Below are 27877 nucleotides of genomic sequence, written 5' to 3'. Positions count from 1 at the left end.
AAATCTAAACAAAGGAAACTACGTTGGTATGAGGAGTGAGTTGGTTGTGATAGATTGGGGAGCTTCATTAAAAGGCATGATGGTGGGATAGGCAATGGAGAACATTTAAGGAACGAATGCATGAATCGCAACAGTTATACATTCCTTTCTGGTGCAAAAACACAAAAGGAAATGCGGCCCAACCATGGCTAACAAAAGAAATTAAGGATAGTATTAGATCCAAAGAGGAGTCATATAAAGTTGCCAGAAAAAGTAGCAAGCCTGAGGATTGGGAGCAGTTTAGAGTTCAGCAAAAAAGGACCAAGAGATTGATTAAGAGGGGGAAAATAGAGTATGAGAGTAAACTTGCAAGGAACATAAAAGCAGACTGTAAAAGCTTCTACAAGTATGTAAAAAGAAAAAGATTAGTGAAGACAAATGTAGGTCCCGTACAATCAGAAACGGGAGAATTTATAATGGGGAACAAGGAAATGGCAGAGCAATTAAACAAATACTTCGGTTCTGTCTTCACGGAAGAGGACACAAATAACTTCCCAAAAATGCTAGGGAACTAAGGGTCTAGTGAGCAGGAGGAATTAAAGGAAATTAGTATTAGTAAAAAAAGTGCTGGAGAAATTAATGGGACTGAAAGCCGGTAAATCCCCAGGACCTGATAATCTGCATCCCAGAGTACTAAAAGATGTAGCCATGCAGATAGTGGATGCATTGGTTGTTATCTTCCAAAATTCTATAGATTATGGAACAATTCCTGCAGATTGGAGGGTGGCAAATGTAACCCCACTATTTAAAAGAGAGAAAACAGGGAACTACAGCCTAACCTAGTAGGGAAAATGCTAGAGTCTATTATAAAGGACGTGGTAACAGGACACTGAGAAATTATCAACGGGATTAGAGAACATCAACATGGAATTATGAAAGGGAAATCGTGTTTGACAAAGCTACTGGTGTTTTTTGAGGATGTAGCTGGTAGGATAGATAAGGGAGAACCAGTGGATCTGGTGTATTTGGATTTTCAGAAGGCCTTTGATAAGAGGTTAGTGTGCAAAATTAAAGCACGTGGGATGGGGGTAATATACTAGCATGGATTGAAAATTGATCAACAGACAGGAAACAGAGAGTAGGAATGGGTCTTTTTCGGGGTGGCAGGCAGTGACTAGTGGGGTACTGCAGGGATCAGTGCTTGGGCCCCAGCTATTCACAATATATATCAATGATTTGGATCAGGGAACCAAATGTAATATTTTCAAGTTTGCTGATGACACGAAACTAGGTGGGATGGAGAGTTGTGAGGATGCAAAGAGGCTTCAAAGCGATTTACACAAGTTGAGTGAGTGGGCAAATACATGGCAGATGCAGCATAACATGGATAAATGTGAAGTTATCCACTTCGGTAGGAAAAACAGAAAGGCAGAGTATTATTTAAAAGGTGATAGATTGAGAAATGTTGATATACAAAGGGACCTGGGTGTCCTTGTACACCAGTCACTGAAAGCAAACATACAGGTGCAGCAAGCAGTTAGGAAGGCAAATGGTATGTTGGCCTTCATTGCAAGAGGACTTGAGTACAGGAGAAAGGATGTCTTACTACAGGGCCTTGGTGAGACCACACCTGGAGTACTGTGTGCAGTTTTGGTCTCCTTACCCAAGAAAGGATATACTTGCCATAGAGGGAGTGTAGCAAAGGTTCACCAAACTGATTCCTGGGATGGCAGGACTGTCGTACGAGGAGAGATTGGGTCGACTAGGCCTGTATTCACTAGAGTTTAGAAGAATGAGAGGGGATCTTATTGAAACGTATAAAATTCTGACAGGGCTAGACAGACTGGATGCAGGGAGGATGTTTCCCCTGGCTGGGGGGTCTAGAATGAGGGGGTCAGTCTCAGGATACAGGGTAGGACATTTAGGACTGAGATGAGGAGAAATTTCTTCATTCAGAGGGTGGTGAACCTGTGGAATTCTCTACCACAGGAGGCTGTGGAGGCCAAGTCACTGAATATATTTAAGGAGATAGAGATTTCTAGACACAAAGGGTTATGGGGAGAGAGCGGGAATATGGTATTGAGATAGAGGATCAGCCATGATCATATTGAATGGCGGAGCAGGGCCGAATGGCCTACTCCTGCTCCTATTTTTCTAATAAACTAGTTCAGAAATAAGGGGCATTCTGTTACACTGGACGTTTAATGTTTTCATGTTTTCCAAATTTGGAACATACTAAATATTCTCTTGGGTCCTAGTCTCTCCTCAAGCAGACCCCATGTTCCTTAAGAACAAGAGTTTACCGTTACTGCTCAATATCTAGTCATGTAATAGCATTATCCAAGGGGGGGTCGTAACAATAAAACTTCCTCATGCGAATTGGATACTGTAAGCTCACGTGGCCCCATATGTGTTTCTCCTGTCTTCTACAAAGCAGACAGATGAACACACCAGTGAGGTGAGTGCAATTGTAAACCAACAAGCCGATTTATTTTCCTTATGGGAAAAAATGTTTACAGTGCAGTTGAATCTGTTTCATAACACTCCTCATAATACAGAAATAAACACTATTACTGTAGTGAGCTAAATCCACTTAACTAGCAGTCCCCCGAAACTAATTAGCACTAAAGTTAAGGGAGTTCTCATTAGATTTTTCCGCAAGTATCAACTTTACCCTGCCAGACATGAAACCAATGACTTGACATCTGACATGCTTCCCCACTCCCCCCAGCTCTGTGTCTAGGGATTGGCCAGTTCAGCTGACAATCAAACTGGCTACCATCTCAATTTATGCTCACCGAACATCCACAGGAGGGAGGTGGGGCCACTGGATTGCAATCAGGCAAAAATAGGTTAACAAAAACCTGGCATCGTCCCGATCTGGATGGCTCAGCTATATAATGCATAACTCAACAACAACAAAACTTGTATTTATATAGTGTCTTTAATGTGGTAAAACATCCCACGGTGCTTCACAGGAACATTACAATAAAATATCTGACACCAAGCCACATAAGGAAATATTAGGGCAGATTGGTCAAAGAGGTAGGTTTTAAGGAGCATCTTATTAGGAGGAAAAAAAGGTAGAGAGGTTTAGAGAAGGAATTCCAGAGCTTATGGCCTTGGCAGCTGAAGGCACAGCCACCAATGGTGGAGCGATTAAAATCGGGGATGCTCAAGAGGCCAGAATTAGAGCAGATATCTGAGAGGGTTGTGGGGCTGGAGATTACAGAGATAGGGAGGGGCGAGGCCGTGGAGGGATTTGAAAACAAGGATGAGAATTAAAAAAAAAAAAAAAATCGAGGCATTGCTTAATAGGGATCCAATGTAGATCAGCGAGCACAGGGGTGATGGGTGAACGGGACTTGGTGCGAGTTAGGACAAGGGCAACAGTTTTGGATGACTTCAAGTTTATGGAGGTTAGAATGTGGGAGGCTGGCCAGGAGTGCGTTGGAATAGTCAAGTCTAGAAGTAACAAAGGCATGGATGAGGGTTTCAGCAGCAGATGAGCTCAAGCAGGGGCGGAGATGAGCGATGTTCTGGAGATGGAAATAGGCAGTCTTAGTGATGGTTCGGATATGTGGTCGGAATCTCATCTTGCGGTCAAATATGACACCAAGGTTGTGAAGTCTGGTTCAGCCTCAGACAGCTGCCAGAGGGATGGAGTCAGTGGCTAGGGAACGGAGTTTGTGTCGGGGACCGAAGACAATTGCTTCCCAATATTTAGTTGGGAGGAAATTTCTGCTCATCCAGTACTGGATGTCGGACAGTCTGAAATTTAGAGACAGTGGAGGGGGTCGAGAGAGGTGGTGGTGAGGTAGAGCTGGGTGTTGTCAACGTACATGTGGAAACTAACGCTGTGTTTTTCGATGATGTCACTAAGGGGCAGCATTTAGATGAGAAATAGGAAGGGGGCAAGGATAGGTGACTGCTTTGCGGAACACCTCCGTTCAGTCCATAAGGGTGACCCCGAGCTTCCGGTCGCCTGTCATTTTATGTCACCGCTCCATTCCCACTCGGACCTCACCGTCCTTGGCCTCTTGATGAACAGCACCTCATCTTCCGATTAGGCACTTTGCAGCCTTCCGGACTCAATATCAAGTTCAACAATTTCAGATCATAACCTCGGCCCCTATTACATTTTTACTTATATATTTTTTTCCACCCCTTTGTTTTGGGTTTTCCCTCCCCCCCCCCCCACTTTCCTTTTTTTTTTAAACATGGCAGCTGTCTCTCATTCTGCCAGTACATTTCACACCTAATCTGAGCCATCTTTTGTCTCTTTACTAGTCCTATCATCATCTCGTCTTGTTTTGAATACCTCTTAATGTCTATTCATTTATTTTGTTCCCTCCCCAGCCCTGCCTTTCAATCTATTTCATTTCCTTTCCAGTTTTGAAAAAGGGTTTGACCCGAAACGTCGACTAATTTCTCTCCACGGATGTTGTCTGGCCTGCTGAGTTTTTCCAGCATTTTCTGTTATTTCGGATTTCCAGCATCTGCAGTATTTTGCTATCGGGCAGGGATAGATCCTTGGGGGACACAGAGGTAACAATGCAGGAGATTCTCTGGCTACAAAGAGATAGATAAGAATACAACCAGGCGAGTGGAAGACGGTGTGCTCAACCGTGTTAAAGGCTGCAGACAGGTCGAGAAAGGATAGTTTACCTTTGTCACAGTCGCATAGGATGTAATTTGTGATTTTGATGAGAGCAGTTTTGGTACTGTGCCGGGGTGGATTGGAGGGATGCAAACATGGGAGTTCCAGGAAAGATGGGCACAGATTTGGGAGGTGACAACACTTAAGGACTTGAGAGGAAAGGGAGGTTGGAGATGGGGTGGTAATTTGCAAGGGCGTGTTTTTTGAGTGGGGTGATGACAGCAGATTTAAAGGAGAGGGGACAGTACCCGAGAGAATTGTTAACAATATCAGCTAACATGGGAGCCAAGAAGGGAAGTTGGGTGATTAGCAATTTAGTGGGAATAGGGTTCGAGGGAGCAGGAGGTGGGTTTCATGAACAAGATGAGCTCGGAGAGGGCACGAGGGGACATAGGAGAGAAACTAGAGAAAGGTGCAAGTTCAGGGCTCAGGCGGGGGGGGGGGGGGTCCTTTGAGGAAATTTGATATTTGATTCATGGTATAAAAGAAAACACGTGGTTCAAATTGATGAAAAGAAGTATTTTTCCCATGAATATTTGAGAATATAGGATTGCATCCATTTGTTTCTCTTTAAAATGCTATTTTTTTCTAACTGTGGATAGGTGTTAATGCTTTTGTTACTCCACAAAATAATAGGGTTCACAGCATTTATTGTTGATATTCATAGAGTATTAAGCACAGTAATAACTTATTGACAATTAAACACACACTTAACAGCAACACGGCAAAATCTTGAGACTTCGCCAGAGAATCCAAAACATTTTACAGTTTTGAGCTTGAACAAACCATAATGAATTCTCAGGTTTCTATCCGGACACCCATTTTTATACCCCCTTTTCTTAACTGGTATGGGACAACTCGCATACTCCATAGTATTACACACACAGACAGAACACAGAATACCCACAGTGCAGATAGAGGCCATTTCGGCCCATCGAGCCTGCACCGACACATATCCCACCCGATCCCCGTAACCCCTACACCAACACATATCCCACCCTATCCCTGTAACCCCACGTATTTAATCCCCCTAACACTAAGGGTCAATTTATCATAGCCAATCAACCTAACCCGCACATCTTTGGACTGTGGGAGGAAACAGGAGCACCCGGAGAAAACCCACGCAAACACGGGGAGAATGTGCAAACTCCACACAGTCGCCCGAAGCCGGATTCGAACCCGGGTCCCTGGCGCTGTGAGGCAACAGTGCTAACCACTATGCCACCGTGCTGCCCTTACTTAATCCCTTGGTGTAATTTTTCTGTTTCTACTTTATACCATCAGTCACTTCCTCTTGTCCAATTTACAGGTCCATATACATACAATCTTGCCATCTCATTCATGAGCCCTTGAGTAACTTTACCATTCAATACAAAATTGAGTTTGATCCAATGGATCAATACATTTGTTTATTTTACTTAAACTCTCATTGGACCTTTTTCCCCCTCAAAATATGCCGCTATATTGTGCTCGAGTCCATTTTATCTTTTCAAGATCGTGCCGATTCCATAGGGCAGTCCTGTCTGCAAGATGAGAAATGTCAGATACCTTTAACACAACAGCCTCCCCCCCGTCAGTACTGGGGTTCAGACTGGACTAGTACTGTTGGACTGACAAGACATGTCAACGTTAATTTTATTCCCCCCGAAGAAACGTTTTTTACTTTAGACACAGCATTGTACAGGAACCAACCAGACTAGACTTTATTTTGTTTTATTTTATTTTTAATTGATTATTTTGGTAAATCCTTCAGGTAATTTTTTTTACCCTTCGAGTGCTTGTACAGTAACTCGTATCAATTTATCTTATCCACTTCAATTTCAGAAACAAATAATGCCCAGGCTTGGTGGTTTTACAGCAGGCAGGAGTGCTTGTAGATGCTTTTGGAGGTAACTCCCCATACCCACACCCCTCAAACACTCAATCTCAGAAACTGAGAAAGGACCTTGAATGAGTTAAACTTGAGCCTTTGAGAGGCAAAGTCTTAATCCAGCTCGTCACCGTGCTGTAACATTTGATGATATTCTTCCACACTACTGGATCTCCTATTTGCACCAACACTTTTCCAGCAAAGGCTGCTCCATGACTCTGTGCAGCTACTTTCATGTCAAAGAAATACTGCGTACTCCGCCACTGACAGTCCTGAAAACATGGTCACCTGTTATTAAAGAAAAACTCCATTGTGGCTCTTCTGGAGCCAATGGGTTAAATTCATACCATGAATTTGTAAATATCCACTCACAAATTAAGTTGTGACACTAAAAAAAATTAAGTGTCTGATATCTCATCAGATATCAATGCAACTCAGCAAAAGTTGTTATTTAGTGAATCTAGCCTGATAGTAGAAGAAAAATTAAAATCACGCTGCCAGTGGGAGAGATTACCTTCTTTGCAACACTGTCTGTTAAAAGGGGCGGAGCCAGCTGCAGCTTGCACACTCACAGATTTCAAGTAAATTTAATGAAACTTTGCCGAATCAAAAATAATCGATTTAGATCTCAAATCTCAGACATAAAATAGGACAGTCCCTTAACTTTTAATTCTCCGAATTCCATTTTACTTGATTATATTTCACCGTATTTGTGCATTTAACAGCAGTATGATGTATTGTGTGTATTAAAATGTCATTGACATTCGCCAAAGGACTATAACTGCTTCCATATGAGCAGCAACTCCAACTGCCTCAATTCTCCTCTCTCGCCAACCTTTCCACCCAGCATGTCCACTTGGGGGCTAACCTTGCCAACCTTCTTCAGTGTCAGCTGTGGCTCAATTGGTAGCACACTCGCCTCTGAGTCAGAAGGTTGTGGGTTCACAGCCCACTCTAGGGACCTGAGCACATAAAGCTAGGCTGACACTCCAGTGCAGTGCTGAGGGAGCGTTGCACTGTCGTAGGTGCCCAGTCTGCTCTCAGGTGGATGTAAAAGATCCCATGGCACTATTTCGAAGAAGCGCAGGGGAGTTATCCCCGGTGTCCTGGGCAATATTTATCCCTCAACTAACATAACAAAAACAGATTATCTGGTCATTATCACATTGCTGTTTGTGGGACTTTGCTGTGCGCAAATTGGCTGCTGCATTTCCCATATTACAACTATCCGAACTTCCGAAAACCGAAAGTTTTTTTGTTCAGCGTAAGTCGTGCGCACGACATGACCAGAGTGGCGCACGACTTACGCTGAGCAGGGCAGAGGGTCACAGAGTTCCCTCCTGGGTAGGAGATTGCAGGCCGAGCCGGGCAGTGTGAAGGAGGTACCGAGAGAGTGAACCCAACAATACAGCGGCCCGTCCGATATTCTTTTCTCTCCCAGACCCGAACCACGGCCCGTCCGATATTCTTTTCTCCCCCCCGACCACCCCCCCAACTGACCCCAACCCCCCCCCCCCCCCCGACTTGAACCGCGGCCCGTCCGATATTCTTTTCTCCGCCCCCACCCGACCCCCGACCTGATTTGCGGGCCAGCTTAGTAGGAGTCAGCCGATATCCGGCTTTCCAGAGAAGCAGGAAGGGGAATGAGACACGGAACAGTCGCAAGAGGTAGCCTGAACTTTTACAATTTATATTAAATACAAATTTCCCAGTCTTATACCTTCTGAAATCCGAAAAATTCCAAAAACCAAAACTCAGCTGGTCCCAAAGCTTTCGGATAAGGGATAGTGTACCTGTACTTCATTGGCCGTAAAGCGCTTTGAGACGTCCAGTGGTCATCAAAGGTGCTATATAAATACAAGTTTTTCTTTTTCTTTTTAAGTCCCCCATCTTGGGTTCATTGTTACCAATTTCTACCCCAACCCATCACTACTCCTCTGCCTTCTTACTCTCCTCCACCTTCCCAGGCTTGAATTCCCATTGAATAATCCCACAGCACTGTGCTTCTCTTGACATTCTCCAAAGGATCTATCGAGTCATCTATAACTGCTTCCATATAAGCAGCAACTCCAACTGCTCCGTTCTCCTCTCTCGCCAACCCGCTCACCTAGCACGCTTAATTGTGGATAATCATGTAAACAGATTAACTATCACTGCCCCTCTCTGAAATTCCCTCCAGATGTTTGTTCATTCAAGAACAACTTTATTGTTGATGCTTGCATTGATATTCTGGCTCACAGGTGGTGCCACATTCCCCCTTACCAAAGTCTTTTCACCTGGCAAAACTTTTCACTATCTGCCCTGCCCAAACTGCTATGGTGGAATTGTGGTCCTTGAGACCAAGTCACATCTTTCTCCAGTTTCTCTCCAATATCCCCTCATGACCTCTCCGCACTCATCTTGTCCACTTCCTGCTCCCTCGACCCTATTCCCACCAAACTGCTGACCACCCAACTTCCTTTTCTGGCTCCCATGTTAACTGACATTGTTGACGGTTCTCTCTCCTCAGGTACTATTCCCCCTCTCCCTCAAATCTGCCGTCTTCACCCCCTCCTCAAAAAACCAACCCTTGACCCGCTCCGTCCTTGCAAACTACCGCCCCATTTCCAACCTCCCTTTCCTCTCCAAAGTCCTTGAACACGTTGTCAACTCCCAAATCCATGCCCATCTTTCCCGCAACTCAATGTTTGAATCCCTCCAATCAGGTTTCCGCCCCTGCCACAGTACCGAAATGGCTCTCATCAAAGTCACAAATGACATCCTTTGTGACAAAGGTAAACTATCCCTCCTTGTCCTTCTCGACCTGTCTGCAGCCTTTGACATGGTTGACCACTCCATCCTTCTCCAATGCCTCTCCACCATCGTCCAGCTGGATGGGACTGCACTCGCCTAGTTCCTTTCTTATCTATCTAATCGTAGCCAGCAAATCACTTGCAACGGCTTCTCTTCCCGCTCCCACATCGTTACCTCTGGTGTCCCCCAAGGATCTATCCTTGGCCCCCTCCTATTTCTCATCCACATGCTGCCCCTTGGCGACATCATCTGTAAACACAGCGTCAGTTTCCACATGTATGCTGACAACACCCAGCTGTCCCTTCACCACACTTCTCTCGACCACTCCACGGTCTCTAAATTGTCAGACTGCTTGTCCGACATCCAATTCTGGATGACCAAAAATGTTTTCCACTTAAATATTGGGAAGGCCGAAGCCATTGTTTTTGTCCCCGCCACAAACTCCGTTCCCTAGCCACTGACTCCATCCCTCTCCCTAACATCTGTCTGAGGCTGAACCACACTGTTTGCAACCTTGATGTTGTATTTGACCCTGAAATGAGCTTCCGACCACATTTCCGCGGCATAACTAAAACCGCCTATTTCCACCTCCGTAACAGCGCCTGTCTCCGCCCTTGCCTCAGCTCAAACTCAGGGCTAGGACGGGGGAACCTTAGAGAAAGTTTGGCCCAGTGGACTAGGGGAAGGAAGTGGTAGAGGCAACTGAACAGATGTTCTCAATCTTAGACACAAAGAAGTCCATGAGCTCCTCTCAGTTGTTGTCAGAAGTAAGAGCAGAGGAGACAGAGGAGAGGGTTTTAAGAAGACGGTTAGCAGTGGAGAATAGAAGCCGGGGTTTATCTTTGCATTCCAGAATGATTCTGGAATAGTGAGCAATTTCAGCAGACGAGCACAGGACCCGATAATGCTTTATGTGGTCCAGCAAGATCTGGTGGTGAATGGCTAAACCAGTTGACCGCCATATCCGTTTGGGCATAAGGGCGCAAAGATGGGGGGGGGGGGGGGGGGGGAAACGGCCTGGGTGAGAGTGTAATTGTTTTAATAGGGACTAGGGCATCAAAGGTGGTGGTGAGGGTGTGGTTGAGCAGATCAGTAGCTGCAGAATGTTGTGGTGAACGGAGGGCCAAAGGCTGGACAGTGGGATTTCTTAAGTGCAGTTGTAAGAGAGTTGGGAGGGAGTTTTTTTTTCCAGGGGTGGACACAGAAGGAAGTTGGGTTTGGGGGGGGGGGGGGGGGGGGGAAAAAGAGCGATACGAGGAAGTGGTCAGAGATGGCCTCATCTGCGATTGACACGATGGGAGTAGCGAGGCCGTGAGAGATGGCAAGGTCAAGGGGGTGGCCGTGAATATGGGTTGGGGAAGTTTACATGAAGGGCGAGATTAAGGGAAGATAGCGAAATCAGAGGAGAGAGCATGATGAATTGAGATGGAGGTTGAAATCACCGAGGATGAGAAGTCACGCGGTGCAGAGGTTGGGGGAGGAAAGCAGTGAAGATATCTCAGTAATAAAATTTTATGTACTTGGGTGGGCGGTAGAGAACGAGAATTTTAAATGAGAGGTGAGACACATGGAACAAGGCAAGATGCTCAGAGAAAGTGCCGGAGGAGTAGGGGGACAGACCAAGGTGTGATTTGGTGAGGAGAACCACATCGCCACCACGGTGGTCTAAGCAGGGCAAATGGTGGAAGGTATAGCTAGGTGGGAAGGCTTCATTTAAGAGCAAGGTGTCATCACCCTTCAGCCAAGTTTCCATCAGGGCCATGATGTCGATGCAATCATCCACAATAAGCTCCTGGATGGCAAGGGCCCTGTTCGCAAGTGAACGGACATTCTGGAGGGAGATGCGGACAGGGTCAGTGATGGCTGATCTACTGCCAGCGTCCACAGGGTCAGCGCTGGAAGCGGTGAGTTGGACGGGGAGGAGATTGGCAAATTAGTCCCCAGTGGGCATGCTGGGCATGAAGGTCGGCGAGAGAGTAGGATGGGACAGTTGGGGTTGCTGCTTGTAAGGAAGCAGCAACGAGTGCTTCAATGGACCCTTCGTAGGATGCCAAGAGGGGTAGAGGGAAGCTGTAGGCTTAGCTAAGGGGGAGTCAAGCCTGGGACAGCGGCAGGCGAGTAGGATGGTTGAAGAGTAATAAAGGGTTGGGGTAGGGATTTGGGAGGGCAGAGTATCTGAGATAGGAGAGATGAAAGGAGGCATGACGACAGGAGAGTGCGGCCAGGAGGGAGAGAAAAAAGTGGAAAAAGAAATGAACAGCTTGAGTCCGAGTGCGCACGCAAATGGATGTAAGGAAAAGCTCAGGTTACATAGTACATAGGCCTGGCTAGGCTGGAAACAATAGTAGGGAGACCAGGGTCAAAGTCAAAGCTCCCATGGAGGGACAAAGCCGATAAGCAGGATGGAGTCGGCACGGAGCATCGACAAACCGCTGTCCAGAATTCAGAGACAGGTGTAGCAGGGAAGTGAAATCCAGAAGCTATTTGAAGGGTAGAGAGTTCAAGGTTGGAGACTGCCTAAGAGTGAGAACATCAGTTCAACTTCCCCCTGCCCTCGCCCTGAACCAGAGTTTCTCTCCTCGCGCTGACTCCGAGCTCACCTTGACCAAGAGATCCATCTCCTGTTCCCACTAAACTGCTTACCACACAAATTCCATTGCTGGCCTCCATGCCGACTGACATTGTAAATGGTTCCCTCTTCTCCGGTACTGTCGCCCTCCCTTTCAAAACTATAAATCACCCCACACTTGACCCCTCCCTCCTTGCAAACTACTACCCCATCTCCTTTCCTTTCCAAAATCCTTGTATGTGTTGTCACCTGCCAAATCTGTGCCCATCTTTCCTGCAATTCCATTTGAATCTTTCCGATCATGTTTCTGCCTCTGCCAGAGCACCAAAATAACATCCTGTGACTGTGACCATGGTACATTTTCCCTCCTCATCCCTGATCAGAATTCTTGTCTAACATCCAGTCTTTGATGAACTGCAATTTCCTCCAGTTAAACACTGGGAACACCTTTAGCCACAAACTCCATACCCTTGTCACAGATTCCATCCCCCTCACCAGCCACTGTCTCAGGTTGCACCACTTATTTTTCTAAAAAAAAGGGGGGGGGGGGGGGAAATCAAGCAAGTCCTAGGGGCCCGTGCATGACTCCCTTCAATAAATGAATTTAATTACGAACTCCCAAACAAGAACGCTGTACAGGAGGAGGAGAGATGTTGCGCAAAGGGTGGAAATTAATCTTCGGTAAAATGGTGGCTCGAGGAGGGGAAAATGGCGGGCGCGGGGCTGTAATGATGATGAAGGAAGTTTAATCTAATTTCCCCAGTAGGGTCAAATTCAGGAAAAAAAATACAAAATGCCTCGACCAACTTCTTTAATGATCGACTAACCGACATTATTTCCCCCACTGGCCTTATTTTTGAGCTTTCGGGAGGGAGTTTGATGTCGGTTTTATTTCACCTACATTAACCTCCTTCATCATATCTATAAAACGGCTGGAAAGACAAAAACCGATCCGTGCGCTCACCGTTTGATTTCACTAAAACTCGGGTTTTAGGTTCGGGGCGGACAAGTTGTAGCCATATGAACGCGTTTGAATTTATTATTCCGACAACTTCTCCAAAAAAAACACCCCAAGGACGATCGGTGAAACCCCCGATTGGACCCAGAGGAGAGTCCCGGGCTCGGATTTACCGACCGCCGCTGCTGGGGCCGCTAAATATCAACGGGTTTTCACTGCTTTTCCATCTCTGGCCTGACTGCACTTGCTTCTTCCGCATTTTCCTAGGGGTTAGGCTCTGACGTTACGTATTACGACGGCGGCGGCGGGAGCGGGGAGCCGATGTCGAGTCAGCCCCTCCTCCTCCTCCCCGCAGCCATCAAACAACAAAGCCTGATTGGCAGGGCTAGGCCCGACCCGACCCGCCAGCGCTCGGCCCAGCCAGGAAAGGCTGAGCCTACAAGCCAGGAAGGGGATCAAAACGTCCCGAAATACAGCCACTGGCGGCCCGATTGACTCACCAGGTAAGAGCAGAGGCGCCGCCGCGGCCCGCCGGCCGGCTCTTTCCCATGGCGCGGCCGCTTCTCTGGTGGCGAGCGGGCGCCCGCGCTGCGGCCCGAGTCCAGCCGTTGGAATCAATGGCGCGTGGTAGGCCTCGAGGAGGCCGCAGTTAGGCCTCAAGCGGCCAGAATCCTCCACAAGCGTTTCGCATCGTGTGAGGATTTAGGCCTCGGCAAAGATTTGTTCAACTAAACAAAAAATATATTTTTTTAAACCGCAATCGACGGGAAAGATAGCGCCAGGGCAATATTTTCTTTTTGTTAGAGGGACATGTTGGTGAAAAGGAGCTGCCGTAAAGGCACAAAATTGTGCAGCCGATGGCGGAGACAAAATGTCGGCTGGGGGGCAGGGTTGAAGGAAGGGGTCGGGCGCCATTTTGGCGGTGAGTGGTTTTTTTCCTCACTGAGAGGGGCAGCATGGAGTCGCTCCCAACCCCCACAACTGCCTCCTTCGTTACCTTTTTTTTTCCTCACATCGGACCTAAAGGAGAAAGGAGCTCGTGGGCGGGTCACTTCGGGGGGAAAAAAATCCCGCGCGTTGTGTTGTGATCGAATTTTTAAAAAGGAGAAAAAAAATTCTACAGACGAGCCGCTGCTTTACGCGCCGTTCAATCCTGTGGCGTTTTTTTCCTTCCCTGCTGGTTGTGTGGCTTGTCTCCCGAGAGACGGCGCCGTGCGGGCTTCTCTGCCTGCTGCACTGGCCGCCATTTCTACCATCGTTGTCGTCACCGGCTGACACTGCGGCAGCAGCTTTCGCGCCCTCTCCTCTGTAAATGGATGCCAGTCGCTGCACGGTGCTGCTTGTATTAGATATTCATACCTCAGTGCCTTCTCGCCTCTTCAACCTCCGCCCCCATGCACGACAGCGAAAATTATCGCCAAACAATTAATTTCTAACGTATCTAATGTTAAGGGTACTTTTTGTGGCAGTTCATTTAAAGGATCACGATAAAGAATCACGATTAATGCAAAGTATGGCTCTTAGCATATCTGGGTTCAGGAAAGCCTGGTTTTGACAGTTCTTATTGGAAGAAGCCGTTCTTAATTAAAAGTGCTCCGTACATTTAGCTTATTTGTTCATTGTAACCGGCGCCCTTCGTTTTACGACAAAAATATGTAATTCAAACTTTTTTTTGGAGGGACGGGGGAACTAGCTCATTAATCCATCTGTTAATGCCCTCAATGGTTCTGGTTCGATAAAAAAAAATTGACGGTCAGATCTTTGCCTGTGAACATTTTTATGAGAATGCTCTGTCGCAATTTGATGCAGAAATTGGTTATTTTAAGACAAAAGCAAAATGCTGTGGATGCTGGAAATCTGAAAGAAAAACAGAAAATGCTGGAAATACTCAGCAGGTCAGGCAGCATCTTGTACTTTTTTTGAAATTTTATGCTCAAGATGTTGGAACTTTTCCAATGGAAGCAAGCACCCATTATCAGCATCAAACACTCATTTACAACAATGCTGGATACTCCCTCTGTTTTGTCCAAGTCATGTGTCTCACACTAGGAACTGGATTGAGACTAGCCAAGTTCATTTTGTACATAACTTATACAGCAAACAGAGATCCTGTTGAGGCTTGTTCATTTTTCCCGTACGTTTGTAGGCTGGAATTAAATCAGCCAGATGTTGTCCATATTGGTATCAATGGCATAGGTAGAAAGAGAGTTGAGATCCTGCAGGCAGATTTTAGGGAGCTAGGAAACAGATGAAAAAGCAGGACCTCAAAGATAGTAATCTCTGGATTACTCCCGGTGCCACGTGCGAGTGAATATAGAAATAGAAGGATAGAGCAGATGAATGTGTGGCTGGAGAGATGGTGCAGGAGGGAGGGCTTCAGATTCCTGGGGTATTGGGAGGTGGGACCTGTACAGGCCAGACAGGTTCAACCTCAACAGGGTCGGTACCAATATCCTCACGGGGAGGTTTGCTAGTGCTGTTGAGGAGGGTTTAAACTAAGTTGGCAGGGGAGTGGGCGCTAGGATGTAGCATTAGAAAGGAGAAACAAAGGGCACAAAGGATTGAGAGAGATGGATACCACGAAATCAAGAAATAGTAAGGTATTAGGTGGGATCAGACTAAGAGCACATTTAGGACAGAAATGAGGAGGAATTTCTTCACCCAGAGAGTGGTGAACCTGTGGAATTCTCTACCACAGAAGGCAGTAGAGGCCAATTCATTAAATATATTCAAGAAGGAGTTGGATATATTTCGTAAGGCTAAAGGGATCAAGGGGTATGGGGAGAAAGCAGGGACCGGGTACTGAATTTGGATGATCAGCCATGATCTCATTGAATGGCAGAGCAGGCTCGAGGGGCCGAATGGCCTACTCCTGCTCCTATCTTCTATGTTTCTATGTAACACAAGATGGTCTGAGTGAGGTTTACAGTGTATGTATGTGATTGCACAAAGCATAGTAAGCAAGGTTAGTGAGCTGCAGGTGCAAATAGCCACATGGGAATATGATGTTTTGGCAACAACGGAGACCTGGCTCCAAAAAGGGCTGGATTGGGTATAAATGTTCCTGGATATAGGATGTTCAGGAAAGATAGGAGTTGGTTGTTAAGGAGAATATTATAGTGCTGGAGAGAGAGGATGTCATGGAGGGGTCAAGGACATAATCTATTTGATTAGAGTTAAGAAATAATAGAGGTGCCATTACACTACTAGGTGTATTCTATAGGCCACCAACTAGTGAGAAAAATACAGAGGAACAAATTTGCAGAGAAATTACTGAGAGATGCAAGAACTATAGAGTAGTGATAATGGGGGACTTCAACTATCCTAATATAGACTGGGATAGTAATAGCGTAAAGGGCAGAGAGGGGAAAGAATTTCTGAAGTGTGTTCAGGAGAACTTTCTTGATCAGTATGTTTCCGGCTCAGCGACGAAGGAGGCATTGCTGGTTCTGGGGAATGAGGTAGGTGAAGTGCATCAAGTGTCAGTAGGTGAACATTTGGGGAACAGTGATCATCATAGTATTAAAAGGTTTAGATTAGCTATGGAAAATGACAGAGCAATCTAGAGTAAAAATTGGAGGAAGGCAAATTTCAGTCGGATGAGAAGGAATCTGACCCGGGTAAATTGGGATCAAAGATTGGCAGGCAAAACTAGTGGAATAATGGGTTACTCTTAAAGAGGAAATAGTTCGGGTAGAGTCGAGGTACATTCCCATTAGGGGAAAAGGTAGGACAACTAAAGTCAGTGCTCCCTGGATGACGAAAGAGATAGAGTAAGATGTAGCAGAAAAAGCGCGTATGACAGATGTCAGGTCGAGAATACGTCCGAGAATCAGGCTACTTATAGAAAGGTCAGAGGAGAATTGAAAAAGAAAATAAGAGGGGCAAAGAGAGGGTATGAGAATAGAATGTCAGCTAACATAAAAGATAATCCAAAAGTCTTCTATAGGCAAATAAATAGTAAACGGGTAGTAAGAAGAGACGTGGGGCCGATTAGGGACCAAAATGGAGATGTACGCAGGGAGGCAGAGAGTATGGCTGAGGTACTAAATGAGTACTTTGCATGTCTTCACCACGATGAAGATGCTGCCATAGACATAGTGAAGGAGGAGGTAGAGGAGATACTGGATGGGATAAGAATTGATAAAAATGAGGTACTAGAAAGGCTGGCTGTACCTAAAGTGGATAAATCACCAGGACCGGATGGGATGCATCTTAGGTTGGTGAGGGAGGTGAAGGAAGAAATCGCAGAGGTACTGGCCATAATCTTCCAATCCTCCTTCGAAACGGGGGTGGTGCCGAGGATTGGAGAATTGCAAATGTTACACCCTTATTCAAAAAAGGGTGCAAAGATAAATCCAGCAACTTTAGGTCGGTCAGTTTAACCTCGGTAGTGGGGAAGCTTTTAGAAACAATAATCAGGGACAAAATTACCAGTCACTTGGACAAGTGTGGATTAATTAAGGAAAGCCAGCACGGATTTGTTAAAGGCAAATCATGTTTAACCAATTTGATCGAGTTTTTTGATGAGTTAACAGACGAGGGCAATGCGGGTGACGTGTACATGGATTTCCAAAAGGCGTTCGACAAAATGCCACATAATAGGCTTGTCAGCAAAGTTGAAGCCCATAGAATAAAAGGGACAGTGGCAGCATGGATACAAAATTGGCTAAGTGACAGGAAACAGAGAGTAGTGGTGAACGGTTGTTTCCAGACTGGCGGAAGGTACACAGTGGTGATGGGTGAACGGGACTTGGTGCGAGTTAGGACATGAGCAGCCAAGTTTTAGATGACCTCAAGTTTACGTAGTGTAGAATGTGGGAGGTCAGCCAGGAGTGCGTTGGAATAGTCAAGCCTAGAGGTAACAGAGGCATGGAGGAGGGTTTCAGCAGCAGATAAGCTGAGGCAAGGGTGGAGACGTGCAATGTTATGGAGGTCGACATAGGGGGTCTTGGTTATGGCACGGATATGTGGTCGGAAGCTCATTTCGGGGTCAGATAAGACACCAAGGTTGCGAACAGTCTGGTTCTGCCTCAGACAGATGCTCAGGAGAGGGATGGAGCCGGTGGCTAGGGAACGGAGTTTGTGGCATGGCCTGAAGACAATGGCTTCGGTCTTGCATTTAATTGAAGAAAATTTCTGCACATCCAGTACTGGATGTCGGACAAGCAGTGTGTCAATTTAGAGACCGTGGAGGGGTCGGGAGAAGTGGTGCTGAGGTAGAGCTGGGTGTCGTCAGCGTACATGTGGAAACTGACGCTGTGTTTTTGGATGATGTCGCCAAGGGGCAGCATGTAGATGAGAAATAGGAGGGGGCAAAGAATAGATCCTTTGCGGACCCCAGAGGTAATGATGCGGGAGTGGGAAGGGGACGCCATTGCAGGTGATTTTCCGGCTATGATTAGATAGATAAGAATGGAACCAGGTGAGTGCAGTCCCACCCAGCTGGACGATGGTGGAGAGACGTTGGAGGAGGATGGAGTGGTAAACCGTGTCAAAGGCTGCAGACAGGCGAGAAGGACAAGGAGGGATAGTTTACCTTTGTCACAGTCACAAAGGATGTCATTTGTGACTTGGATGAGAGCTGTTTCGGTACTGTGGCAGGGGCAGAAACCGGATTCAAACATGGAGTTGCGGGAAAGATGGGCATGGATTTGGGAGGCGACAACACGCTCAAGGACTTGGGAGAGGAAAGGGATGTTGGAGATGGGGCAGTAGTTTGCAAGGACGGAGGGGTCAAGAGTTTTTTTGAGGAGAGGGATGAGGACGGCAGATTTGAAGGAGAGGGGGACAGTATCTGAGGAGAGAGAACCGTTAATGTCAGCTAACATGGGGGCCTGGAAAGGAAGTTGGGTGGTCAGCAGTTTAGTGGGAATAGGGTCGAAGGAGCAGGAAGTGGGTTTCATGGACAAGATGAGCTCGGAGAGGGCATGAGGGGACATAGGAGAGAAACTAGAGAAATTGGTGGAAAGTATTGCCAGGCGGGGAGGTTTCATTTAAGGGTAAGGTGTCATCACCCCTCAGACAAGTTTCTATCAGAGCCTTGATGTCAATGCATTCATCCACGATAAGCTCATGGATGGCAAGGGCCTCGTTCGCAAGCGAACGGACTTTCTGGAGCGAGATGCGGAGAGGGTCGGCGATGGCTGATCCACTGCCAGCGTCCACAGGGTCAGCGCTTGAAGGGGTGAGTTGGACGGGGAGGAGATTGGCAAGATTAGCCCCTCACAGGTGCACTGGAAGGGAAGGTCACTGAGAGAGTAAGATGTGACAGTTGGGGTTGCTACTCGTGAGGAGACGGCGACGAGTGCCACGGTGGGCCCTTCGGAGGATGCCAAGAGAGGCACATAGGGAAGCTGTAGGCTTATCTAAGAGGGTGTCGAGCCTGGGACGGCGGCAGGAGAGTAGGAAGGTCGAAGAGTAATGAAGGGTTGGGGTAGGGATTTGGGAGGGCAGAGTAGCTGAGAGAGGAGAGATGAAGGGTGGCATGATGACAGGAGAGAGCGGTCCGGGAAGGATAGAGAGAAAAGAAAAAGGTGGAAATAGAAGCGAATGTCTCGGGTCCAGAGTGGCAGCCAAAATGCGCACGTGAAAGGACACCGGGAAATACCCAAGTTACATAGGCCTGGTTATATAGCAATTATTATAGGGATGCATATTTCCTGGTAGTAGCAGGGAATAGGTTGATGACAATAGTAGGGAGTCCAGAGTTAAAGTTGGAGGTTCTGTGGAGGGAACTGATTACAAGAATGATTCCAGGGATGAGGGACTTCAGTTATGTGGATAGACTGGAGAAGCTGGGGTTGTTCTCCTTAGAGCAGAGATTTGATAAAGGTGTTCAAAATCATGAGGGGTCTGGATAGAGTAGCTAGAGAGAAACTATTCAGAAACTGGCAGAAAGGTCGAGAGCCAGAGGACACAGATTTAAGGTGATTGGCAAAAGAACCAAAGACGACATGAGAAAAAACTTTTTTATGCAGCGAATGGTTAGGATCTGGAATGCACTGCCTGAAAGGTGGAGGCAGACTCAATCATGGCTTTCAAAAGGGAGTTGGATAAGTACCTGAAAGAAAAAAATGTGCAGGGCTACGGGAAAAGGGCGGGGGAGTGGGACTAGCTGAGGTGCTCTTGCAAGGAGCTGGCACGGGCTAAACAGGCCAAATGGCCTTCTTCCGTGCTGTAACCATTCTATGATTCTAGGTTCCAGAGGTGAAAGGGCAATCTCTAACTAGCTACATCACCCAGTTCTTCCACTTCCCTATGTATAATGTTGATACAAAATGCTTTATGCTAAGATAATATATACAAAAATGAGGAAGACACCTTGGGTTTTGTGAAATTTCAGCATAATTCAGAAAATTCTTCATTTCATTGTCCATGCACGTAAATCATTAGTGTCGTGGCACGAGTTCTCTTGCCTTCTGTCATTTTGACAGTGAATGAGTTGGATGCCTGGCTGAGAAGGTTATGAAAGTCCTCCTTGTTCAGGCAATACACTGAAGACTTTGCTGTTTTCTGGTGTATGTTCTCTTTATATACATTAAAAGAAATCAAAAGGCCACATGGGGAAATGAGACTAAGTGGGTAGCTCATTCAGAGAGTTGACAGACGTGATGGGCTGAAGTTCCTACTATGTGTAAAATTTTATAATTTTGCATGAGCAGGGAGTTTTTTTTTACTATAACTATCGGTTCACTTTAATACTCCTGATTTTGTCACAAATGTTGCCATTGTAGAATGGATTGGCTGCTTCCTTGGAAATTAGTAGGCAGGAAGTATCTCATTTGTGGGTGTGGCTTTGCCTGAATATTTGTTTCAACTGATCTATTATGAATTTAAAAGCTCTGTGGCTTGATACAAACCTAGAAGACTTAAAATAGTGCCTAAAAGAGTTTGATAAACTAAAAAGTAATTTCAGTGGCGGACTGTAAATGCATGATCCCATTCATACTACCAAACGGGAGCTGCATGAGTACATTGGTTTCTGATTTTACTATTATAAATGAGGTGGTTTTCTAAAGACTGGCTTAGGCATGGTAAGTTAGATGGGAGGCACGGTTCAAACTTCCCTTTGTTGCCACTTACTGTTTAGCGTGGTGGTGCACCTGATGAAGCCAGTCTGTACATCAAGAGTATTTTTTAAACTTTTTCTTCTGTTCACCTCTTTCCCCTCCCCACACTACCAGTTTGCAGTTATGAAACTGTTACACTACCATTATGGGGGGAGAAGTGGGAGCATTTCAGCAAGTTGGCAGTGATCATTGTTTTTGGCCCTCCTGCTGGTGAAACTGTCCCATGTAATGTTTTCTCCTCTTAACGCATTGATACTTGCACTGGATATGGTTCCATGGGCAGTAGTTGCCCTCTGTTAACTTACCCAACTAGATTTGATTATCTGCAGGTTATCAAGCTCTGAGGGACATCATAAGCTGATCCTGTGAATTTTTCCTTCCTTAACCCAGGGCATTATGGCAGTTGTCCACTCCTAGTATTGCCCTGGCTGAGATCAGCTAATTCAACACAAACTGAGGGTTGGTCCTGGAACTTGCCAGTTCTCTGTGGTTAAGAGACTTTCTCTAAGCCATCAGGTGAAATAAGATGGGGTGGGGCTTAATCACAGAGTTAAAACGCCCATGAGCACAGCACTACTTTTGAAACCTAGCCTGTATTATAAGCTAGATATCAGAAGTAAAGTGGAGTGATGTATTCGTTGTGGCTGGAGGAGGGGATTAAATGGAAAATTCCCGTCCTTTTCCATCAAAGATTACTGGATCATCAATGAGTTAACAGAGAAAGATTGCATTTTTCAAAGTTTGCTGAGCACCTCAGTAGCATCTTTGTTTCTGTAATCAAATTTGAGTACCTGCTTCTTGCCAACAAAAAGATATAATAAAAATCCTGTTTTCCAGTTCCACCACTGGGAAGGAATATGTTTTCTATGGTGGTTCTTAATTGTTTATGTTGGTATTTGAAAGACTGAGAAATTGTACACTTCTGTATTCACCACAGGAATGAGTAATACTTTCCTGTTTTGTGTACTCACTGTCTGTGAAGCACTACAAATTAGACACAGCATTGCCAATTATAAAGTAAAACTTCTACTGGAACCCACCAATGTCTGTTTATCTCCACCTTAAAAGAATATCTTTATTGCGCTAGTGTGAAGTTTTTTCCATTTCTCACACACAAATCCTTTTAGCGTCTTGAAGTGAGATTGTGTTTATTGATTTTTCTTTACCGAATTATGCATAGTTTTGCCTTGTGGTCGTCTACTTGCTGGTGATGGGTTAAGATTATTTAAATTTGTAGGACCCTTCGAGCTAGTGCAGAAAGTGAGGAGGGACTTTTATACGATCAGTCTGAGCAAGTCCACATGCTTAAAGAGATAACACGCTAACCTCCTGTACTGCCCAGCCCAAGTCTGAGGGATATATACATACAGGTACGGATCAATGAAGTCAGACTGCAGAACTCAGATGGCTGAAGTGTGAGCAAGTTATGCAGTTCATGTCAGCAGTAAATTATTTAACCCATTCCACTACTCCAAAGTCATTTTGTATTTTCTGATTTTGTGCAGTTTTAGATCAGGAATATTAGTGATATGGGTCGGAGAAGTGTAAGGTAATGCATTTGGGGAGGGCTAACAAAGCAAGGAAATAGACAATACATAAATGGTAGGACACTGAGAAGTGCAGAGGATCAGAGGGACCTTGGAGTGCGTGTCCACGGATCCCTGAAGGTAGCAGGACAGGTAGATAAGGTGGTTAAGGAGGCATACGGGATACTTTCCTTTATTAGCCGAGGCATAGAATATAAGAACAGGGAAGTTATGTTTGAACTGTATAAAACACTAGTTAGGCCACAGCTAAAGTACCGTATAGTTCTGGTCACCACATTACAGGAAAGATGTGATTGCACTAGGGAGGGTATAGAGGAGATTTATGAGGATATTGACAGGACTGGAGAATTTTAGCTATGAGGAAAGATTGGATAGGCTGGGGTTGTTTTCTTTGGAACAGAGGAGGCTGAGGGGGAGACTTGATTGAGGTGTATAAAATTATGAGGGGCCTAGATAGCGTGGATAGGAAGGACCTATTTCCCTTAGATGAGGGTAACCAGGGGGCATAGATTTAAAGTAATGGGTAGAAGGATTAGAGGGGATTTGAGGAGAACTATTTTCACCCAAAGGGTGGTGGGGGCCTGGAACTCACTGCCTGCAAGGATGGTAGAGGCAGAAACCCTCATCACATTTAAAAAGTACTTGGATATGCACGTGAAGTGCTGTAACCTACAAGGCTACGGGCCAAGAGCTGGAAAGTGGGATTAGGCTGGATAGCTCTTTTTCAGCCGACATAAACACGATGGGTCGAATGGTCACCTTCTGTGCCATAAGTTTCTATGATTGATAACCTGCCAGGTTCACTTCTCGTGAGCTTTTAGAAATTAGTGCATATAAACTCTTTTGATGGCTCAGTAGGTAAATGCATTGTTAGTTGTGAAGCTGAACCATTTAGACTAAAAGGCTCTAGGTTTGATACTTGGTATGTGCTGAACTAGCTGATATCAGCTAGGCAGCAGTGGAGCATTATAGTTTGCTTGTGTTTATGGGCTAAAGAGGGGAAAATCAGTCAGGGTTTCTGCTGTTTGCTATCCTGCGGCACCAGTGGTAAACGTGGATGTTGGGTGAGCGCCAATAGGGTTCAGCTGTGATGCTCTATCAATATATAAATAGCCTACCAACACTCATTGTATAGATTTAGATATGAAGAACGGCAATGGGTCAGGTACCACAAGGCTGCCAGTGGTTATAAAACTGTATCCAGTTTGAGTTGCCTCCTTCTTAGCAGGAAGGGAGAGAATTGGGGTAGGGAACTAAATGACTATATGATATAGTTAACACACACTCTAATGGATCACTGATGGTCAGATTGACAGAAGCATGGAAGTGGAACATTTAGTGGTTCTGTCAATCAGAATGGTCGGGGACATAGTTTGCAGGCGAAAAAGGTTACTTTTTACTGTCATTCAGTAATCGCTGAGGAAAAAGATGAAGCTTTAAAATCAAATAATGGAAATTTTAAGTGAAAACAAGTTTGTACTATGTTAGAACCTGAAATGGATTTGTGTGTACAGTGTTTTGAGCTACACTTGAAAACACTACATACATTTGTCCATACTGTTTTTTGACCCTGATTGTCAATGCTTCACTTTGTGACTACTATACAAAGAATTCCAGTTTTAATATAATCATGTAGCCCTATATCAGGATGTACATGTCCTCTGTTGGCAACAAAAGATTTCTCAGTGTGGTAATTACTGTTATCAGAGAGAAATCTTATTGCTGGGGAAACTGGAACAAGAGTGCCATCTAGCACCATCTGTTCTTCCTACAAGTTCATAAACAGATTTACCATTACACACAAATGTTTAATAAACCACAGTCCAATTCTGAACAAAAAGCAAAATACTGCAGATGCTGGAAATTGGAAACGAAAACAGGAAATGCTTGAAACACTCAGCAGGTCAGGCAGCATCTGTGGAGAGAACGGACAAGTTGACATTTCTGGCATGGACTCTTCATCAGAGCTGGAAGATATTACAGCTGAATAGTTTGATCAAGGGTCCATACCCAAAATGTCAACCTGTCTGTTTCTCCACTGACACTGCCTGACATGTGGAGTGTTTCCAGCACTTTGTTTTTGTTTCCAATGTAGATTGTCTCCTATACTCTTGCCGACAAATTGCAACCCTAAAAACATTTTCCCCCTCAGTATCCACATATATTGTCCGTTTATAAATACAGATGCTTAGATTTGTAATTATTACATCATGATATTGGTGGTAGTGTCTTTTGTTTCAAAATGTTATGAAATTGTTAGAATCACCAGTTGGGTCTAGTAACTCTTGAGGGTTGCCCCGACAGGTCTCCCAATCCTTTCACTACATTTGGGAGTGCAGCAAATTTGTTTCTTGTAGTTCTGATTATTTTTAAATGCTTGTTGAATGATTATAATATAATTGTAGGTTCTTACATTGGCCCATATTACGCTGTCAAAATAACAGTTAGGGTAATAACGCTCGCCGTTATTTATGTGTAAATGGCACGGCACCTTCAGGCAAGGAGCAGATAGATGCGCAGTTAAATGTCAATATCCAAAAGTTGCTGTCCGAGTTGCGACGTTCCACCATTAGCTTTGTGAAAACTACATTTTGCTGTCTAGCTCACCATTGAAATGCATTGAATGGCATGAAGTTGCTGTATTTGCGCGAACTAAACTCACCACAGAAAGTTAAGTCTTGTCATTACACACGCAAGTACCCTTTTAATGATATAAGTGTTAATTACTGCCAATCAACCTCTCTGGCACTATAAATTAACTATTAAAAGTGTGGAGTCTCATTCCTTCTGGTATTAATTGTTATTGGAGAATTTTAAAATGTCAAATTTAAAATTTAATTTTTTAAACTTTGTTTGTCTCTTTCTCTCTCTCTTGATCCAGTCTTCTTTCCCTCTCTTTAGTTCTCTTTCTGTACCTGATTTGACATTGAATTCACCCACTCCAATCTACACTTCCTTCTCCATCTCATGGGTTAAAGAGATACACAGTTGCTCTCCCTGATCACTCAGGACCCAGATGCCCTGTTTCCCTCACTGTAACATTATCAGCTCGCACTTTCAGCAATTTGACGCGCAAAAAATTTAAAGACCTAAACGTGCAAGGGCAAGTCTAGCTAACGGCTGGCACCGTTAGATGCCCTGCTATAGCAGAATCTGGGCCATTGTCTCCTTTCATCTGACAAAAGGAGCACCTATTGTCACCTGCTGTAAAATTGGAAACAAACCATTTCTCCCCTTGTTGAGCTGCCTGCCATCGCTTGTCTTTTCTCAACAGCATTGTTCATTTCAAGAATTCTTAGTGGAATCATGGGTGGCGGACAGTATCTAACCACTTTGTGGGGCAGTAGAATTGAGCTCCATTGCATTGGCATTCATACAGTTTTTAAACAACAGTATGACTTGCAGATGTCAATACTAGAACTGCCAAAACTTGTTTGTTCCATCGCACAAGTTCTTCTGTATAATGAGAAAAGCAACAAAGTTTCTGGCTTTGCTGAGAGTGATATGTAAACATAGACAAAATAGCAGAAACAAGGGAGAGAATACATACAATAATCTAAAAGGCTTTTTTTCTACAGGCTTCAGCACCCTTCTGGTACCTTGCTGAAGTTGCTATTCTTCATGTGGGTGTCTAGACAGTGAAATCTGGATCTTCTCCCATTTAGCGCCTGGATATGGTGAAATTGGGGAAGCCCCGTCCTGCCAGAGCTGCGTGCTGGTTCATTTCCCATTGGGCAAGACCAGCAGCAGTAGAAGTACCTGCCTCATGTCTTTGAGGATGTGTCTGTCCTGCATGCTACTTCCCACAGTTCTGGTGTGCAGAACATCTTATGTAAAGAATGCACATTTTAACTGGATGTTCAGCATTGCTAGGCAGCAGTATCTTAGAAGTAACAGTAATATAAAGAGAAGTAACAGTAATATAAAGAGAAGTGTGTTTTTTTAGACTTTTTATCCTTTTGGTACTCATGTGCCTTTGTATCAATTGAGGTAAAGTAATTATTCACCCACCCCAGCAGCATTACAGGCTTCCCAGTATAAATCCCTATACCTGTAATATCTGGAAGAAAAGGGTGATCTACGATGGGGACACCAGGCAGGTCAGGCTGCACAAGGTTCCGTGTGCCCATCCACTGCTACATGACATCATCCGAAAACCCAGCGTCAATTTCCACATGTACGCTGACGACAGCCAGCTCTACCTCACCACCGCCTCTCTCGACCCCATCACCATCTCTAAATTGTCAGACTGCTTGTCCAACATCCAGTACTGGCCGAAAAGAACTTTCTCCCATTAAATATTAGGAAGCCATTGTCTTCGGTCCCCGCCACAAACTCCGTTTCCTAGCCACCGACTCCATCCCTCTCCCTAGCATCTGCCTGAGGCTGAACCAGACCTTTCGCAAACTTGGTTAAGCAACGCCTGGATTTAAAAGTCTCATCCTTGTTTTCAAATCCCTCCATGGCCTCCAGCCCCACAACCACCACCCCACCCCCCCTCCGAGATATCTTCGCTCCTCTAATTCTGCCCTCTTGAGCATCCCTAATTTTAATTGCTCGACCATTGGTGGCCATGCCTTCAGCTGCCTAGGCCCTAAGCTCTGGAATTCCCTCCCTAAACCTCTCTACCTCTTTTTCCTCCTTTAAGACGCTCCTTAAAACCTGCATCTTTGGCCAAGCTTTTGGTCACCTGCCCTAATTTCTCCATATGTAGCTCGGTGTCATTTTTTGTCTTATAACACTCCTGTGAAACGCCTTGGGATGTTTTACTACGTTAAAGGCGCTATATAAATACAATTGTTGCTGTTGTTGGGAAATTAGATGTAAACAGCTCACTTTTCAACAAAGTGTGTTTTAAAACCCACCAATAGCTATTCTGGCCATAATAACAGCCAAGAAAGGGAAATGTAGGCTGCTTGGTCAAGAGGAGCTCCAGCCAAGTTCGAGCCTCTTCTTGCCTGTGGCCATGCATACTTTCCAGCAAGGTTCGCTGGATGGCAAACAGGACTGTGATCCTAATTAATAATGCCCTCTTCCACTCCAGGTCAATTGTAGCAAACCCCACTGCCAACTGGAGATTGGCTAACTAAGCATAAATCTGGCACTTTTTTGGTCTTTGTGGTTCAGTATCATACTATGTAGTGCATTTACCCCCCTTCCCCCCAGAGCTATCAGAAAAGCCATTAATGCTAACTTAAATGTAGCTTCAAGTCTGAAGGCTGCAGACTCGAGCCTGTCTGTTGCACCACTTATTTGTCCACAACATTTGGCTTGACTGTCTAGCTACACTGTACCTCTTTCTGCAAGTCCTCCTCCTACTCCAGGATTATTCTGGAGGCTAACGATTAAACCCAGACTCCTGAACAGCTGATTGCCTACTCCTTCAGATACTCTTGTAACTATGGCACTTTGTTCTTGATCCCTCAAAT

General features: G+C 45.2%; 1 protein-coding gene and 1 long non-coding RNA gene across 4 annotated transcripts in view; one reads left to right on the top strand and one right to left on the bottom strand.

The window, feature by feature from the left end:
• Positions 1 to 5272: 5272 nt before the first annotated feature.
• On the bottom strand, positions 5273 to 14551 carry LOC147107501 (uncharacterized). Its single transcript, XR_015080819.1, has 2 exons — positions 13330 to 14551; positions 5273 to 6781 (listed from the first exon to the last, which is right to left on the bottom strand). It is a non-coding gene; the product is annotated as an uncharacterized LOC147107501 (long non-coding RNA).
• The window catches only part of LOC147107500 (zinc finger X-chromosomal protein-like), a 56082-nt gene continuing 40803 nt past the window's right edge, over positions 12599 to 27877 (top strand). For 2 of the 3 annotated variants that reach the window (XM_086006574.1, XM_086006572.1), the window contains exon 1: positions 12600 to 13332. The gene's annotated coding sequence lies outside the window, so the exon portion shown is untranslated. Of the gene's footprint in view, positions 13333 to 27877 lie in introns of all 3 variants that reach the window. The other variant, XM_086006573.1, reaches the window with a different exon arrangement.

This window comes from Somniosus microcephalus, chromosome 14, assembly GCF_052327205.1.
Source record: "Somniosus microcephalus isolate GS21.2 chromosome 14, FLI_Smic_1.0, whole genome shotgun sequence".
Classification (NCBI taxonomy): Eukaryota; Metazoa; Chordata; class Chondrichthyes; order Squaliformes; family Somniosidae; genus Somniosus; species Somniosus microcephalus.
The sequence above is the reverse complement of the archived record's forward strand: the minus strand, read 5'-3'. Positions and strand labels throughout refer to the sequence as shown.